The sequence below is a fragment of the Symsagittifera roscoffensis genome, chromosome 3, assembly GCF_963678635.1.
Source record: "Symsagittifera roscoffensis chromosome 3, txSymRosc1.1, whole genome shotgun sequence".
Classification (NCBI taxonomy): domain Eukaryota; kingdom Metazoa; phylum Xenacoelomorpha; order Acoela; family Convolutidae; genus Symsagittifera; species Symsagittifera roscoffensis.
Genome location: NC_087064.1, coordinates 24,881,065 through 24,887,069, shown reverse-complemented (window position 1 = coordinate 24,887,069; position 6,005 = coordinate 24,881,065). Strand labels below are relative to the sequence as shown.

The following is a 6,005-nucleotide window of genomic DNA, read 5'->3' as shown; positions in this document are numbered from 1 at the left end:
TTATAAGTTTGAGTTGAGGTTTGACCTAAGCCAACCGCGGCTCAAGGCTACTGAAATATGTCTGAAATATTTTCTGCAGGACATGAAATGCAGGACTTGTTTTCTTATCTGTTAAAAGATATGTGGGTGAGCGTCACCCATTCTTGAACTGAAAACACATTTGAAAATTGATACCATTTAACTGGTCTAGTATCTAGAGGTTTTTGTAGAACTAAACGTAACTATTTCTCACCCAGTTTTTTTAAGTGAGATATTGCCTGACCTGTTCATTCTAAGTTCGTGTGCTGTAGAGAGCTTCTGGTTCTAGATTTGAAACTCACCCTGAAGATAGAGCTAGTTCAATAAACTCTCAATTTTTAACAGATACGCACATTTAAAGTTCCTGTTTTTTTTTTCATTTTAAGCTTAAGGTATTTAAAATCAAAACTGTACAAAAGCAAAAAAAAATAGTTAATCACGTTTAGAAAACCTATTTTTCATTCAAGAAGAAATAACTTAAGCGAATAGTTTAACTTTTTCCAACAATTAAATCGTTACGTAATTACTTTTGATTTGCAATCAAGATCTTTTTGAGCATCTCCGATTCGTGTTCTCGCAGTTTTAATTAAATCAATATTTCAATTAAAAAACTCAAATTTTTGTTTCCAATGATCGTAGCCCTTGTTTGGACTTAATCAGAATTGTAAAATAACCCAATAAAGTAAAAACAAATTGACATTATATTTCTTAATGAAGGGTTCACCAGTTAATGAAATCATTTTTTTTTTCAATTTTCGATGTTAAAAGAACAAAGAAACTCAATTCTTTCCCCAATAATTTTTTTCAAAAAAGTCTAAATTTAACAGACATTTAGTACGTGATAGGTGAAGATTGCAAACATTACTTTAGGAGACTCTTTACAAAAATAGCACATTTGCCTTTTGCCGTAATTACTAATTTATGCGAGTTGTCGTTTTTATGAGTTGTTTTTTTTGCCATAAACTTGACCAAAAATTGAATCTTGCGACTTGCTGCTTTTCTTCGCAATATCATAAGATGAATCTGGTTTTGTTATAATTAGGATAAATAGTTTCGTGTTGGTTTTTACAGCCAATTTTGACTACCCAGAAAAAGCAGCTACGGGTCAAATGTGGTATCATATTAAAGCTTTTTTTGGAAGACTGCTTAAAAATTCGAAAAAATCTCAATGTCGAAAAAAACTATACGAACTTTTTCTTTTTTTTTGGGCTGATTTCAAGAAAACTTGATAAAAATTAAGTATTTTTTGCTAATTGCAGAACATCTATCTAAAATTAGTCAGCCAGCCTCAATCACTCAATCAATTTTTGGAATAGTTGACGCGCAATATTTTGCGTGTTTATAACAAGCGTAAATGGTTAATTAAAGCATTCTAAAATGAATTGAGTCTAGCCATTTGGACCTTTTGCTAGGATTCAAAACGTTAAATACATCACTTAATAGTTTAAATAAGCGTGTGGGGGAAAATACTGCTGGAAAAAAAGACAAAAAAATGCTGTTGTTCGATGCAATTTGCCGGGATTATTCCAAAGCATATAAACTTATAAAAGAATAAACGTTCTAAAATTGATAGTTAGGGTGATTTTTTTTGGATGGTTTTGACCAAAAATTAAGATTTGCGCTCTGTTGATTTTAGGTTAAGCATGTTAAGGAATCTGTAATCAAAGTTTTGCAAACGTCTTTTTCATCCTATTGCAATTTTTTTTCAGGCACTGATATTTATCATAAATTTTTGTACAAATATTCACAAAATTATTTAGAAAGTAAATCAATCATTTTCATTGGTTTTTGCATAAGCAGGAGCGAAACATGTAAAATGATATTTAATGAGCCTTTTTACTCGGACTTAGAGTTGCAATGCATAATTCCAAATGTTTTTTTTCTAATTTATTTAGTTTCATTGGTTGTGGTTATTCTTGAGTAAAAAATAGAAAAAATAAAAGAAAACAATTGAAAATTAAAAAATCTTTAAAAATAATTCTTTAAAATGGTAGAAAATAGGAATCTAAATAAACTTTTCAATAGGTACAAAAAATGCATTGAGTTCAGCACATGACTAGCTAGTTATTGAACAAGTACGACAGTCTACTTCAAACAAGGTAATCAATTAAAAAAGGTGTTAAGTCTAATTTCTGACAATTTTAATGAAAATTGTAAATTTTACTAAAATTTAAAAAAGAGTCATTGAATATAAGGGCAACGTCTGCATGTTTTGATTGCACTTTAGGGCAATTTTTTTAAATTGATTGAAAAATTGATAAAGTAATAGAAAAAAAAAGACAGCATTTTTTCCCTTTTTTTCCTTCAAAATGCCCCAGATGATATGCTAAGTACAAAGGGTAGTATTTAGCCTGTCGTATTTTAAGTATTTGGACAAATGAATTACCTCAATTCAATTTGAATTGCATTTAACTGCCACTTAAGCGTTTTTACAGGTTTTTTTATAATAATTTTAAGCTCCGGGCTTTAAAAAACCTTGTAGATGGCAAAAAAAATCCTTCAAAACGTTTAATTAAATTGTCCAAAATTTTACAGAATAAAAAAAGCGGAACAATAGTATCATCCAACTTTGTCTGGTTTTTGGCAAACAGTGGTGGTTTAGGATATCCGGACAAAACGAACAAAAGTTGATTTTTCATTTGCGTTTTTTTATTCATATTGGGTCGAGATTAGACAAAAAATGAAGAAAAACAAATTGCTAAAATTATATGGTACCTTTTTTTGCTAAAATTATAAACAAAATTTTTTTACTTGAAAAGTGGGTCAAGAATTACGCTGAAACTAGCAAGTTAATTGATGAAAAAATAGTATTTAAAACCTATTATACAGCTCAACAAAATTCTAGAAAAACTAATTTTCCAAAAAATTGCATAGTTGTTTAAAACTTGTTTTTAAGCGAAGTTTTTGATTCGTATGTAGTAAAAAAAATGACCTTTTTTGACTATCAACTAGAAGTATTTTTTTGAATAAAATTTTTTAGGAAATTTAAAATTTCTAGAACTTTTTTGGATTGTGTGATAGGCTTCATTTGGTGTAACTATCTCATCAAATTCACCGAGTAGTTTCAGCGTCTATCTTGATTAATAGAAAAAAATAAACCTATATCGGGGTAAAATTTTGCTAGAGAATTTTGGATAAAAAATTGCATCATAATAAATGAGGGAAATTCTAAGCAATTTTTGTTCTCTTCACTTTTTGTCTAACATCAACCCAATTTGAGAAAAACGCGTTCAAAATTTCAATGTTTGTTTGTTTTGTCGGGCTAATCAGCTGTAGTTTCTACAAAAAAAAGAAGTCATTCAATAAAAACTGATTAGTCTACATGAGGTTTCATCCATAACTATTCAACGGTAGAGCCGGGTCGTTGCTGGGATTTTGTTTCGACTGTTTCGATTTAAAATGAGTTTGTTGCGATCATTATGACTCAAAACAAAACAGGTAAGTCACAACTTTATGCGGCCGATGCATTTTTATGCGATTTTGCGAGACCCAAAAAAGATACGTTGCGACCCAGACAAGCTAGATAAAAACTAGTATTGGTTAAGAGAAGAAAAATTTTAATTACCTGAAAATTCACTACTCGGGAAGAGGTCTACTTTAAAATGAAGTTCGAAGCAAGTGAATAACTCCAATGCTTTAGCATAACTAACTGAGTAAGTTTTCAAGTAACTAAAATTTTTCTTCTTTTAACGAATACTAGTTGTTATCTAGGAGAACGAAAGTTGATGAATAATTAAAGTACACTTTTTCGTGAGAGTTATGAAAAGTATGGTAAAACAAAACATAATTCTTAGAAACAGAATCTGCGAACGGAATTCCACATTCTCGCAAGAGGCTTGGGTCGCCCAAAATTGCAACATGGGTTGTGCAAAGTTGAAACATAGCTGAAATGGGCCGCTCAAAGTACCCATTTTGAGTCTCAATATCTGTTCTGAGTCGCACAAAATTGCCCAAATTACTACGGTCGCACGAAGTCGCAACATACCAATTTTGAGTCGCAATGGCGCAACATATCTTTTATGGGTCGAGCAAAGTCGCAATATAATTTTTTTGGTCGCGCAAAGTCCCATAAGAATTCATCGGTCGCGCAAATTGGAAATATACTCAATTTGGTCGAGAAAATCAAAACTTTTTTATGCGAGGTCAAAAAAAAATACAAATTTTGAAAAATTGTCGGTCAAGAAATCGAGAAACTCAAAACTTATTGAGTTTTTTGCGAGAAAGTCATAAAGTGTCTATGCGGCGTCGAAGAAACTAAGTTTCAAATTTTTAAAAATTGTCCGTCGAGAAAATCGAACAAATCGAAATTTGGTCGATAAAGTCCAAACATATCTAAGCGGGTTGGAACGAACCAAGTCCTAAAAACTTTCGGTCCAGAAAGTTGAGGAAAACGAAACATATCAAATTTTGGCCGATAAAATCGAAACATATCTGAACTGGGTCGAACAAAGTCGAACACTTGTTTTTTTTAGATCGAGAAAGTCGAAAAACACAACAATTTGGTCGTGAAAGTCAAAATACACCAATATTTGGTCAAGAAAGTCGAGAAATACCGATTTCTTGGTCGAGAATGTCGAGACATAAATTGAGCACCTCGACCCGGGCAGCTACAATACCTATTGGTCATTTTTTATTTCGACCACTGAAACAAAATTTTCTTGCAAACATGACTGCGGTCGAAGTATTACCGTCTACTAATAGGCATCGAAATGTGTCTATTCTATAAATTTCATGCACTTTCATTTAAAAAAGGTGGTACCGCTCAATAGGAACAAAAATCACATGCAACCTTTTTTTTCCTAGAGCTGCGCACAAAGCAGTTTCAACGGAGGCGTGCGTACAAAGAATGAGATAAATATCACTGTGTTTTCTCCGATCGGCATGAATTTTAAAATCTTAAGTGCAGAAAAACGCTAAAAGATTGAGCAACAGACTATTTTTGCAGTCCATAAAAAACTATTTTATTATGTCGCTCTGACAACTTACAGGCTTATTCGCGTGCCTGTTTAACTTACTTTTTCTTTCGAACAATGTCTCTGCGACGTTCAAATTACTTCAAGTTATAGCATCTAAAGAAACTCAATCGATAGCCAAATTTGAGGGGATGTACTTGTAATATTGATCTATTAGTTTAACTATGTTTTGTTTTTAGTTTGAATCTTTATTCAAAATTGCCTAGCTTTAGAAATTTTTCCAGTTTCATTTACATTTTGTGATTGTTCAAAATCGAGTCAATTTGAAACCAGCAAAAAGATGAATGAAAACAACATATCGATTTTTCTTTCCTCCTCGTCCAATTCTTTAAGGTTGAGCTAAATTTTTGTATTCTTCCTTCAGGGTTCAGCCCGACTTTTGTACCCTAGATACACCGGCTACCATATTTAACCAACCCCACCATTTTGGGAATTTTAGAAAAACATTTTGTACCGCCAGGGATTTGATCTTTTGATCTCAAGAGTTTGAGTCGAACGCATTAACCACATTATCAATTCGACAGCATTCGACTTTGAGCTGATTGTTGTTCAATTTTTGGTTTTGTGATCTGAAATTTCGCTTGTAATTGAGGTTTCAAAGAGTAATCAGTTCTCCGACGCCAAAAGATAAGGGTAACAAAACTCAAATAGTTTTGGATTGATTTGTATGGGACTTTTTTTTTCAATTCTTTTTTTGTTTTTTGGACTGTTTTGTATGTGACTTCTTTGTATTTGCACTATTTGGGGCAAATACTGCGAGCGAGCAGGCTTATAGTAGAAGGTTTATTTAAGTTTCAAAAATTTAATTTTGCTTAAATTAGTGTTTGTTATCTTGGGACGAAATTTTTTTGTGCTAAACTGAGAAAACTGCTGCAGAAATTCTTTTAAAAATTCAGATATTTTTCTATTGTTTTTTCAATTTTTTAAAAGCAGTGTTTTCAAAACTGCCTAATTTTTTTATAGTTCTTTTGATAGTATCTCATCGGACAATCTGACCACTGACGAAGAGAAACT

The 6,005-nt window shown here is 31.8% G+C and overlaps 1 protein-coding gene across 1 annotated transcript in view; it reads right to left on the bottom strand.

Moving 5' to 3' along the window:
* The window catches only part of LOC134841515 (leucine-rich repeats and immunoglobulin-like domains protein 2), a 441,437-nt gene that overhangs the window by 99,480 nt on the left and 335,952 nt on the right, over nucleotides 1-6,005 (bottom strand). The window lies entirely within an intron of this gene.